The following is a 12,888-nucleotide window of genomic DNA, read 5'->3' on the forward strand; positions in this document are numbered from 1 at the left end:
CTTTTGTATAATTGGTAGGCCACACAGAATTCTTGCTTTGGTCAGGTGGAAATAACGTACAATTCATACAAAAATCACAGCTATGGAGCAGTACAGGCCTGCTGCTGTTTGCTCTTCACCCATGCAAAGCGCCGTCTGGAGAATGAAACTGCTCTGCCCAGCGAAGGGAATTGTGCTCTGTCTGAAGGAAAGGAGTCACACGGAGCACAGGCAGTTTCCTCTCATTTTGTTTTATAATCCGTCACGTCTGTAAAATCAAGGAGTAACTTGTGCTGCGTCTGTACCACCTCACTGTTAAGTGTGCAGCAGTGCCCTGCCGTGTGGATGTGGTCAGTGCAGAGTCGAGAAAAGTGATGTTTTCACTTTTTCTTTACAAGTCTTAGCAAATGTTTGCTGTCATGCAGCACTGGCTCAGTAGGCTGCTTTTTTTTTTTTCTCCCAAGCAATTTCTTTATGAAGGGGGGGAAAAAAAAAAGCTTGAAGTCGACTGAAGCCCATCTTACTTCCTCAGGTGGTTCTGCAAAGCGGAGTTTCAGGCAGCTGAGGGCTCTGAGTGGCCCTTCAGCATTGTGACACTGAGTGACTATGGGGAAAAACTGCACGGGGTGCAAAATGATCTTAGCATGCTAAGTTTCACCAGAGAGCTGCCTGGTTGGACTGCACTAGAGGAAGCGTTCCTTGGATGTGTCAGATGTGTAGCACAGATTTGCAAAGAAAAGAGAACCAATATTTTCTCAAATATTCTTCTTTTTAGTGAGAATTGAGTGACGTTTCCTCTAGAATCTTTTCATTGACTGATTATCCTTCATTGCATGCCACTGCGTTGCTGATGTGCCCTACTGATAGGTTTTAGTTGAAACCAAATATCACATTAACCAAGTGAGAAGTGTCAGAGGCAAAGTCAACCATTTAAACATTGGAGTGGTAACAGCTCTGAGGCAAACACGCGGAAATGAGAGGCAAACATCAATCTTGCTATTGTTTGGATGCAAGCTTGCAGGTAGATTGCACTTCAGAAGTAAAATATCACTTGAGGTTGTATGCACTCATTGGTTCATGGGATTTGTCAAAAGAAGGAAACAGTAACCCCACTAGCTCTGATAAGCAGGTTGTAACTGAACTGTATTTTCATCTCAATCTATTGTTTTGTTTATGAAAGGTAGGTTTTGTGTTTTCTCTTGCCTCTCTTGTTCAGTACTGCAATTTGATAACGACGATATTTATTCTTAAGCAATAATCCATTTCAAAAGTAAATGAAATGATCTTAGATACATGAAGGTTTTGCTCTCGGAAACTGTCTGAAACAAGAATCTCAAAGTACTTGATGTATGAGCACTTGGTCACGTATTTACTTCTTGACTGTGTATAGCACTGAGACATTTCCTCTGAACAGCCACGAACTATACAAGACTTACTGTTAATTATAATCATGACTTGTTTTCTTTTTTTCCCAAAAAAGGAAGTAAATCTGGCAACTGGACCAAAGACCAGAGTAGGATGGCCTATCAGGAGTTGCATCACTAGGTGTTTGTTTGGTTTCAAATGTTTCCAAAAACAGTGTCGTTACATTTAGCTGGAAATGAACTATTGTTTTTATTTTTGGGCTCTTGAAGATGCTAAATAGATAACCAAATAGTGTGCATCAGGGTCTTCCTTGGACAGGGAAGCTGGTGTCTCAGTGGAAGTGACACAGGCTTTGCTGTACTTATCAATTTTAATTGGAGCATTAAACAACAACACTTGTTCAATGTAGCCTTTACTGCCTCAGAATAAATGATCATGCTTGTAGTAATTTCACTGTGATGTTTGATTCATCTGTGCATTTGCAGTGTTGAAAAACTAATTTAAAGGATATCACCTATAGTTGCTCCTGTCACGGATTTGTCCTGTTAAGGCTTTGAAAGTGAAACAATAATAATCTAGTTACCTAAGATGTTTGTATGTACTGTTTTGGATAGTAAAGCTTGATTCAGTTCTGCAGTGTACCATAGGCCATGAAGTAGATGAAGGGATCATACCACTGCCAAAAAACTGCAGCTGCTTTTTGCTGTTGAACACCTTTTATTTCCCAAATGAAGCCTGTGAGGTCTGTCTGAAATCAACAAAACCAAATTGGCCTGAGCAAATTGATAAAGTGGCCTGCATTAAACCTCTGCCCTTTCTGTCAGGGGTAGGCAGGTAGCCTTTCTGTAGAGACTAACAAGCCTAAGAAGTAAGAGTGTTTTTTTCTCCTGTTAGAGAGAGGGGGATACAAGCAGATGGAAAGGTAACTTCTCATGCAAAGAACTGTGTTTGCATCAGACTGGGAAGTGTGAATGTACCAAGTCCTGTGAGTGCCCTGCTGCCAAGAGGAGTTGACCGCTGTCACTTCCCCCTGAATCTTAAAACTCAACTCCATGAGTGATTTTTATCTTTACACCATTGTTTAAATCTGTTTGGAGTTGCCAGTTGTGGATGCAGTGTATCCTCTTGCTCCCTGTGCTCCCTTTGGCTAGCACAGGAGATTGTGTCACTTACCTTCTCTATATTGCCCGTTTGTCCATTATCTACAGATTGGGGCCATTAAACGTCCTGAGAAAGCACACAGGCTGTAGGCATGGCTGTCCCTGGCTGGCTGAATGCCCACAGGATCAGCGTATGTATTAATTTCAGCTTTTGTTATACTTTTTTTCCCGTAGGACCAGTAAATGGAGGCAAGAAGTTAGTAAAATGTAGTCATTCGTGCTTGCTGATTTATTGTTTCATGAAAATAATCCTGACAGAATCTTGGAAGGTTGTGCCTTTTGTTTGGGACCAACCTCCAGCTTCCTCGTTCACGTGTAAAAGATTTCCTGTTACTGAAAATTAGCAGCAATGTGTGATAAGGGCTGTTCAGCAGTATTGGCCACAAACTAGAATACTAAGAATGCTTCTAGATTTAATGAAAATAAGGATTTTTGGGCACATTTATCGAATCCAGAAATGCTGCTCTTTCTGCTGGTTGATCTCTTAATGAGTCTTAATAGTTCACAAGGGAACCAAAGCACATGGATGAAATCCTGGCTTTTTTGTTGCATAAAATTTCTATATTTGAGTGCCTGTCTTCTTTTCTTCAATAGCGTATATCACTGATCCTTACCAAGGCAGAAATTGTTTTCATTGATCAAAAAAAAAAAAAAAAGGTATGTTTCTTCATTCAAACTGAGTGAATTCAGGTTGTTCTATACTGTCTGTTGTTTCCACCTAATGCAACATAGACTTAATACAAGTGAAATAATAGCACGGTGTCTAATTCTGCATAGAACTATTGGGTCATGAAGTACTTCAGGCTTGTTCAGCTTTCTGCTCTAAGCAGTGTCATCACTGAGTTTTGGCACGCCCCGGTACTTGCAGACATAATTGCTTATAAAAAATAGTAATTAACTAAATCTGAAAATGGAGATATCCTAGTCTGAAGTGCTTTATTTTACTTCACTTTCTCAGCATTGTGTCACAGCCAGGTCAGACTTTCAGACCTCACTCTGTAGCACATCTTCTCTTCTAACTTAGTCTTCCGTGCCCTTTTACTGCTTCCCAGCATGCTGTGACTTGTGTTGTCTTAACCTCTCCAGTGGATGGTGTATTGTTTAAGCAGATAGAAGAAATGAACTAAGCAGGCAAATAAGTGGCAGAAGTGGTGGCTAGTTTTGAAGTCATACAAATAGTCTGAGGTACCAATAGCTTGGGTTTTAACTCAGCCCTACAGGACAACAACAGAGAAAAACTTGGCCAGATGAGTTTGTTTGTTTAAGATTTGCTGAAAAATGATAAAGGAAGTGCAGCATTCAGCTGGACCCTCTTCATGCTTTGCATACAATGGCTGAGATGGTTTGCAGATTAAAAATTGTCCCTTCACTCAGTGCAGCATTTTGATGGAGAAAATATTTATGTGTGTTATAAATAAGCCTTAGCCTCCCGATGAGCTGCAGGAAAGCTGAAGAGTTCATGCTAAGAACTGGATAACAACAAAGGAAAGCTGCTGCTTCAGAGCCAGGAACAGGATCCAGCACCACCAGTGCTGAATTAAGAAAGCTTTCCAAAGTATGCTTGCGTTATGATGTTTGGAGTAATGAGACAATGTGAGGAACAGTGTGATTACAAACATGTGGCCCTTAATATTGTTACATCCCTCCTAAAAGTGCTTCGTTGACATTTGACAATTGTCCCCATGTTCTGCTCTCCATGCTAGTGCCATGCTGGAGCCTACTGCGAGGAGGAAAAAGGATACAGAATTTGTTTATGAGGCCTTGTTTATGAGGACGAACTCAGCAGCAGGGAGTGGATGGACGTGTGCTGAGGTGACACAGCCTCAAAGTAAACTGAAGACAAGGACAGTGAGCACAGCACACAGCTGCAGTGCGTCCTGCCAGTGAGGAGGGCAAGGAGCACCCCAGGCTGGGTTAGCAGGAGCCCAGCCAGTACACTGGGGAAAAGGGTCTCCTGAAGAGGTTTGAACTCATTGCCAAACTTAAAGGAGTAGAATGGACTGGGTTTTAAAGCTCTGATGTTCAGATGTTTACTTGGTAATCTAATCAATACTTCACCTGGATTCTGGATGTTTTCTTTTGTGCTCAGATCCATCAGCAGAGGGCACAGAAAGTTAGCTGAGTTTTTGTTAGGTGATGTTTTCCTTTTGATGTGTAAGAATGCTGCTTGGAGACTTTTAAATCAAAAATATTCACAGTGGTGAGAATGCTTGTTCAAGGAGCAGGAAAGGATTCCTCACAGGAAGACCCAAATGATGTATATTGACCGCTCGTGTTTACAACCTTGCTCATGAGCAAGTGAATTGGAAATGTTTGCTTGCCATGTGGTCTTTTTATCTTCAGCTTTGCTTACAAAATGTTCCTGTTTAAAATATATTTGATAAAATGTTGGCAGCATATCAGAGAACTAATGTGACCATGGGATGTGGACAAAGATGTCACAGTAGGTCTTTAAACTTCTTACCTTTTCCCCTTGCTATATTTCTTTAAATGATTGAATGAAATAGAAGTTAGGATACTATTGCCGCTGGAGAATGTGATATTTTCAAATAACAACTCAGTTAATGAAGTCATTAAATGTTGTTTTAGCATAATCCAGGGATTTGACTGCTCAGTAAGACACGAGGCAAACTAGCAGCAGTTTAAAGAAGTAAAAATTAAGATTGACCTGAAGAATTACCAGCTTTGAGCACAAAATCTGTAGGAATCAGAAGCCTGACTTGTTGTTTAACTGATTTTGATTTAACTGGGACAAAAAGCTAGCTGTGTTTTAGCGTAGCCTTCTCTTTCATGTGAGTGACAGACAGGCTAATATAGTGAGAAGCTGAGTGTGAAGAAGAGTAGAGTTCAAATAAACGAAAAAGAGTTGGGAGTTGATTAAAGGGGAGTAAGGGATAAAATACAGATGTGTGTATCCCCTCTAACACCTCAACCTTTACAGGGTTGGGCCTCTCTTCCTTTACCGGCCGGTTTTTGATGTTCTGGGGTAGAAAGCAAACACCTCCTTTATTTCAGCTTTTTTGTGTTCGAAGCAGCATTGACCCTTTGTCTAACAAGTGCTGGGGCAGGTTATAAATCTGTAACTTTGCACGTCACCTTTTGTATCTTGCTTAATGACCTTTTAAAAATAAATGCAGAGTGGCTGAAGGAAACTGTATCAGGAATGGAAAAGCTGACACTATGCAACCTGAGCTCTGATTTTTTCAGATCGCTCCACTCTGTTAAACAAAACTTCTTTTCTTTGTGGTTTAAAGAAGAAAAAAAAGAGAAGAAGAAAAAGGGGAAGAAATGGGACGGGGGAGTGTTTTTGTGTTGGGTTCTGTCTGGTAGTTTCAACTGTGAATTCTTGGTGGAAAAATGCTGCACAGTTACTGGCCTACAGAGAAAGGCCTACATATAGTCATCCAAACGTGCAGACAATTTCTCAGCACAAATACCTGCAATTTTGTTTTCAGCTGTTTGTGGAAAGCCTGCTGTTCAGGGGGATGCTTGCAGGAGCCACTGGGACTGCCTTTGTTTGTTTATGTGCATGAAAAGAACCCTTTCAGATTCTGATCAGGTTCTTGCGCTGTTTCCCACAGTACTAAATTTAATATATGTAGCTTTAAGATGAAAAAAAAAAGTCATACTATCTTTTGTCTATCTCCACAAGAACATATACTATCCCTGAGGAATGTCTTATTATAAAATGGCAAATTTCTCTGTTTCAATTAAAGGAAAACTAAACTTTCCCACCATTTAGACCAGTATGATATTTTATTGTGGTGGTTTAAAGAATGTTTTAGAATTGTGTATACAACAGTAAAGCACTGACATTATTTTCTATTGTTTATGTATTTTGCTTTAAACAAAAGATCACTCTGGAGGGAGGCATCTGAGAAAGAATCCTTGCAGAGAGAACGCAGATTTATTTCACGTGGCAGTTCTGGTTTAGCAGCTGGCAAACACCCTGAACAATTGAGAGGGCTTCAGCCTGCCTGCAGGTGCCTTTACCACTAATAATTTTAATATAGAAAATCCACGGTAGCTGAACTGACTCATCTGCAAGCTGTAGTAAAGATTTTCCAGTAATGTTACTACTTAAATCCCTCAGATAGTTGGGATGCCAGACACCAAACAGGAGTGTGTTATGGGCAGGTCGCTGGGGCTGTTGGTAGTTTCTTCACGTCTGCAGTTGTGTGCCCTGGCTCAGAATGAATAGATTCAGAGTGAACCAGTTTCCCAGTGCCCTCACAGCCTTTTCTCTGCAGTGAGTCTCTAAATGGCTGCTGCCTATTCTCAGGATCTAACTGCAAGTCTTCTCTTTCGCGTGTGCTTTTCCTCTGAGGCACAGCACTCTGATAAATGGTATGAGGTCAGTCTGAAAAATGTCTCGGATGCTTCACCTTGCCACAGCAGATGATGCAGGTACCAGCAGGAGGACTGGGAAGCCACGCTGTCTGCTTTGGGGCAGTTCATATGTTATATGCTTGTATTAACCTCTGGGTGTGATGCTCCACCCTATGCAGGACTTATTTGTTTTGTTAAAGCCCTGACTCTTCCTTTCAGAATATCAGCATTTCAGTCCAGCCTTTGCACTTATCTGCCACCCTGCAACAGTTTATTCCCTGGCTGTGTGCTTCAGTCCATCAGCTCTGGACCTTTGCACTTTACATAGACGATCCTGTCCAGGTTGCAGATTCACGCCGTAAATTACTGTAATGTTGTGTGCAAAGAACATCCTGCTCCAACAAAAAATATTCCACATCAATTTGATTTAAAGTGGTATCGAGCCCGACTTTCTAGAAAGAGGAGAGGAAACAGCACAGTCCACTGGGTGATTTTCAGAGCTGCCAGCTGAGCTTGTTGGTTTTCTGCTGGTGTCTGACAGTTACGAGGAGCTCAGCACACATTACTGCACACCAGTGAGAAATGCAAACTGCCATCACAGTAGTAAGTCTCCCTTGCTACTGGTATTTGAATTCCTGGCCTTCTGCCCCAGTGAAAACTGGAATTTAAATATGAACTTAAAATTTTCCAATAGGAATTGCTACAGATCGATTTAAAAATGTAGAGCTGTTTGTGTAGAGGCCAATTTCTCCCACTCTGGCTTGCTGTTTGTCTTCATGCTTTTGAGCAGTTGTCTTTTTTTTGTTTGGGCATTCAGAGCTGAGTGAATCTCTTAACATGAGGAGTTGGATAGAGGATTTGTACTGATACAGAACATGACCTCTGAACTATGTAATATAATTCCTTTGTTTAAACATAGAAATTAATTTTTGAATTGGTTTACTCATTAAAAGCTGGTAATGCTGCACATTGCTTTGTCATTTATAATCCTGGGCTGTTTTAAAAGACGGTGGATAAAAAGAAGCAAGGGGAAGATGGAGGAAAAAATAGCTTTTCCAGCTAACGTTACAAATAACATCACTGATAATGTAATGCTCATAGGAATTTGATTGTCACAGATGACTTCTCTTAATAAGAATAGATTGTGATGTTGACTGAGGACATTCTCCAAGGAGCTTCTTTAAGAAAACATTGGGCACAAATTCTAACTGAGGAGCATTAAGAGCAATGGAATTAAAGGACGACCATTTCTTAGATTTGCTCTCACGTGAGTTTGAAGATGAGAGAAAGCAAACAAAAACCCAACATCAGTGTCAGGTGCACACAAGCAGCTGGCACTGGGCAAGCTTGTGCAGAGTGTGCAGTGTGGAGAGTGTGATGCAATGCTGTGCTGAAAATGATCTGTTTGCCATGGAGTGCCCTGGGATAATTGAGTGCTCTATAATGAGGGTGCAGGATGTGTTAATCATTCCATTTCAGCTCTCTTGGCAGGAATCTGACAGTTGCTTACAGCAAAGCAGGCATGGATACTTATGGTTTTATAGCTGCTGCCCATGCGACCCGCAGATTTTATTATTGTGCTGTTCTTCCTGATTTTCTGAATAGAGGAGCAAATTACTGCACCGTTTTCATCTGCTCTGCTGGGATAAACTTGTGCAAAAAAATGTAAAATAATTTTGTTGTTGTGTTTTAAGCTTTCTCTCACTTTTCTCTGTTTTTACATTTAAGCTCTATTTAGTTTGGTTAACCAGAAAGTTGAAAGCTTTAGGAAGATCTATTGTTTGATGAAGCTGAGGCTAACTTAGCCATATATATTTTAGCCAAAGTTAGAAAATGAGCTATTGAAGTGTATGCTTTTATTTCACAGCCATTTTACAAAGCTCTGTGCATTGCCCCACGTTACTGAAACGAGCCACTAGGTTTCACCAAACCGTCATCTCCATCTGAAAGCTGCATCTGCCACTGAGGTCATTTGGGTCTTCCTGAGAAACTGTCAGGTGTGTTTTTTCTTTTTAACAGTCTTCATGTGAGGCATTTATGAATCACGAGCTGTGACTTATCTGCTGCCCTACCATCTTTTCCCTGTCGCAATCTCAAAGTATTCCTATAGCTGCAATAAAAATTGCACCGACTTCTTCCTATGCAACAGGAATGTTTGCATTTTATGAGCTTTAATAGCTGTTCTGAAAATAAATCAGTCTTGTATCGTAACTTGTGTAGTCATATCTGTGAGATCATAAACCTTAACATCCCGTTTTTGCTCTGGCACTGCAATAGTAACAATCAGGACAATAGAAACCTGCTTCAGTGTGGTTTTTTTATATGGGTGACACTGGAGTCTCTTTTTGCACTGCGTGATAAGACACTGTGTTGTCTGCCACTCAAACTGCACTAAAATCATCAAAGTAGAAGGAGTTGCAGCAATATTTCTGCTCATAACCTGCTTCAGAGCCTTTATCTAACTGTCATAATGCCTGGTTCCCAAAAATGGTTCCGTTCTGTCAGTGATTTGGGGCACTGAAATTTCCTTAGGTTAACTGTGAGTCTTTCCCTTTGCTTATTCATGTTTGGAATGAAGTGCTGCACAAAGCCCAGAGCTGCTGGCTGCAGTGACTTTATCTGAGCAGGACAGGGAAGCCTTCAGCACCTTGGTGGCTGTCTGCATGCCTTCCTCCTTCATTAAGCAGCATCTTTCCTTTATTCAGACGGATCACTGTTTTCCTCTTAGGTTTATTCCTAGGTTCAGCAGGAACTGTTGGATTCCATGGCACAAAACATTGTGTTTTACAGCTTGTAGGGAAGAATTTCAGGTGATGTGTACAACAAAGTCAAGTGATTCTAAGTTTTTAGAGATATAGCTTTCTTGGTAGAAAATGACTATGATTTACTCGGGCCTTAATCTCAACATCAGCACAGTCAGCAAAATGTAAAACTTCTGTCTTCCTCTCTGATAAATTCCTCATAGCTGCATGCATCTGTAACCTAATCAAGGTACTTCTCACACTGGGAACAATGACTGCTCTCAGTAACCTGGGAAGTGAATGGGTGTTGTCATGATGGTAATTTTAGTAGATGGAAAGTAATATATTTTTCTATGAGGTTTCCTTCACATAATAAAAAAAAAAAGGCGTTGGGAAATTTAACTAGATGAAAGAAGGTTATAAGGAAACAAATGCCATAGGTAATAAAGTGATGTCAGTTCTTTTCTTTTTAAATTCAAACTATGTTTGAGTACTAAATGTTCTGAATTGTTTCAGAATACATTAATAAGTAAAAGATTAGAAAATAGTCTGAACTTATCACAATTTTTGAAAACTTTATACCCTTTACATTATAACTTTAAATGTAATTTGCATTCAATTCTAAGAAAGAAAATAATCTCCCAGAGACATTTCAATTAATTGCTGTAGTTAATTTCGCTCATAATTTTACATTTTTGACTGATTATAATCAAGCTTTATGGAGTATATGTGTTTATTTCTGATGTTAAAAGCCTGAAATTGGGTTTGTTTGGGGGGAAATGCATTTAAACTTCGTACTGAAAGCTGCATGTTCTCATTCTCAGCAGTTGGTTTGAGTGAGCTGTGTCTGTGTTCAGGAGGACCCGCTGAGGTCACCATGCTTGCTGCTCCTGCTGCCCTTTTTCTCCTGGAGACTTTTCCCTGCTTCCATCTCCTCTGATTGCTTTTTTAACCTGTCTCTGTGAAACATTCCAGGTTCAAAAATGCTAGTGAATGTTTTTAATAGAGAGGCAGTGTCTCCCACAGCTTGATTTACTGATGGAGTTGGAGAGGACTCTTGGCTGCATGGTTTGGGTTGCTGGCAATGACTGGTGTTAACGCAGCAGCCCTCGTGCTCAGCACATCTTGCAAATGTATGCATTTAAGTCCATGGTGATGGGCACTGGCACACGTGGCCCCAGGGTGCTGCCGAGTGGAAGTGCTCTGCAAATGTCCCCTGTGCGTACCCAGGGCCATCCCTTCCTGCCAGCCCAAAGCAGCTCTAATTGGAGGAAATCCTCTTGCAGCTTGTTGTTTGCTACCACATTTGTACCACCCTGGGGTGACAACACCTGGAGCAAGGTGGGGAAGCTGTGGTAGTTTTGTTGTCGGAGGGCACAGGCTGGGGCCTCCCCTCAGCCTGACGGGAAGGGCCCTCACAAAATGGCCGCCAGCAGTGGTGGAGCAGTGGGTGTCTCCATTTTGCCCAACACCCGGCCATCCTGAGAGAATGTTCCCTTCATTTTTCTCTCCCTCCACAATTTTTCCTTTAGGTCATCTACAAGCAGCAGGGCAGGCCTTGCTTTTGGTTCCAGCTCTTGGAACCACTTGGCAACAGTGGATGCTGCAGCCCAGCACTGCCACAGTGCCATGCCCTGCCCTCAGCCCCAGCCTGGGGCTTTACTGAAATGTCGGTGTTGGGATTCTCTGTCAGTGCGCTCCCTCTCCATGCTGGTTGTCAGGTGGGTGTGAAGCTGGGCCTGTTTTCCTGGGGCAGATTTGTTCCTTCATCTCTCAGCCCCTAAAAGCTTGTACGCAGATCAGTCTGATCCAGGGCTGGAGAAGTTTGGGCTTTTAGACATGGACAAGACCTGCTGAAGTGTGCTGTATTCCTAGCTGCTGTTCAGCCTTACAGTGAATTGGCTCTTTCCTGGCAGCCATTACAGGTAAACCCTAAACCCAAATCCTACTGCCTCTAAAAGACGGAATTCTCATAAGCTATTTCCAGTCCTGTGGTAATCTCCCAAACTCTTTTGTGAGAGGAATCTGCTGTTTTGAACACACTCAGTTCATATGCTGTTTTCTGAAATCCAAATGGTAGTATCAAATGGCAAAGCCACTGCTCATCTTTGTTGTATTAAACCTAAAAGATACTACTCTAGAGAATTTTAGTTTCTAGTGTTATTTCATTTTCTATTAGTTTATGTGACTAAACACTGGGATATAATGGTCTTTAACCCTGGTTCCAACATATGTAAAATGTATTAGCAAAGTTTTGTGTTAATCTCCAAGTAGGAAAACACTATTTCTTGTTTTTTCTACATAGTCCTCCCCCAGTTCTTTCCTATAGCATCACAAGTTAGCCATTAGTTCTTTAGGAGTTTCTGTAGTTTCCTGTTTTCTTGCTAATGGGAGAGGTTTCCTGCCAAAATTCACGTGGATACAATTCTTGAAAATCTGTTCCTGAAGCTACCTGTGAATAACAATTACTTCTCCATAAGTACTATCACAAAAGAAAACCAAATGTTCCACTTGAAACCTTTCTGTCTTTTAATGTTTTTGTCTGAATAGCTGTTGCTATAGATTTGTATTGATTTACTGGATTAATGCTAGTCCTGTTGTTGTCATACTCAGCACCAGAACAGCATGTGTCCACTTGGTTGCCGAGGAGCCTCTAACAAAGAACAAATTGAACTAAATCACTGACACAGATACAGACTGTAGCTCCCATGGCCCTCTGCTGTTTGTGTTGCATGCATTCTAACAATTTCTATGAAGTTCACAAATTGAATTAAACTTATGAAGCTTTGTGAGGCTTGGGACAGCTTAAAGACTTCTGTCATTGTGACCAGCATCGTGACAGCTGGAATTAAGCAGGTGTGCATTAATGTCTGATAAGTCTAGGTATGGGGGCAGGGAGCTGTTGTCAGGGAGCCCACAATCAGAGGGGACTGATAATCTATGTTGCAAAAATGGAAAAGTATGGGGTCTCCATGCTTTAATTTCTATGAAAAAAAAAAAAAATTGCATATTACCTATGTGTCTTACACCAAAAATGTGAGAAAAATAAAAAATACTGTCAAGAAGAGTATATCATCGAGAATGCACTCCCATTGCTTGAAACACGGTTCTGCACACTGAATAAGCCATGTTCTTGGCATTTGCTGAAGTGAAACTACTTAGCTTGCATTTGTCTTTGAGGATAGGACCAGTATGATCTTTTCTTGACATGTTCTCTACTTGCAGAATATTGAGAAATTTAATGAAAATACATCCAAGCAAGAGAGAGATGCATTTATCTTGGCTAACTTCTACATGGGTGGTTATACTGGGTG

At 41.0% G+C, this 12,888-nt stretch overlaps 1 protein-coding gene across 3 annotated transcripts in view; it reads left to right on the plus strand.

The window, feature by feature from the left end:
* Positions 1–12,888, plus strand: part of PIGW (phosphatidylinositol glycan anchor biosynthesis class W) — a 63,316-nt gene that overhangs the window by 854 nt on the left and 49,574 nt on the right. Inside the window, exon 2 of one of the 3 annotated variants that reach the window (XM_090122583.1) lies at positions 8,701–8,830. The exons of 1 other annotated variant lie outside the window; for it this stretch is intronic. The gene's annotated coding sequence lies outside the window, so the exon portion shown is untranslated. Of the gene's footprint in view, positions 1–8,700; positions 8,831–10,360; positions 11,296–12,888 lie in introns of those variants that run through there. One more of the 3 variants, XM_090122582.1, reaches the window with a different exon arrangement.

Source organism: Phasianus colchicus, chromosome 21, assembly GCF_987193195.1.
Source record: "Phasianus colchicus chromosome 21, bPhaCol1.hap1.1, whole genome shotgun sequence".
NCBI classification, from domain to species: domain Eukaryota; kingdom Metazoa; phylum Chordata; class Aves; order Galliformes; family Phasianidae; genus Phasianus; species Phasianus colchicus.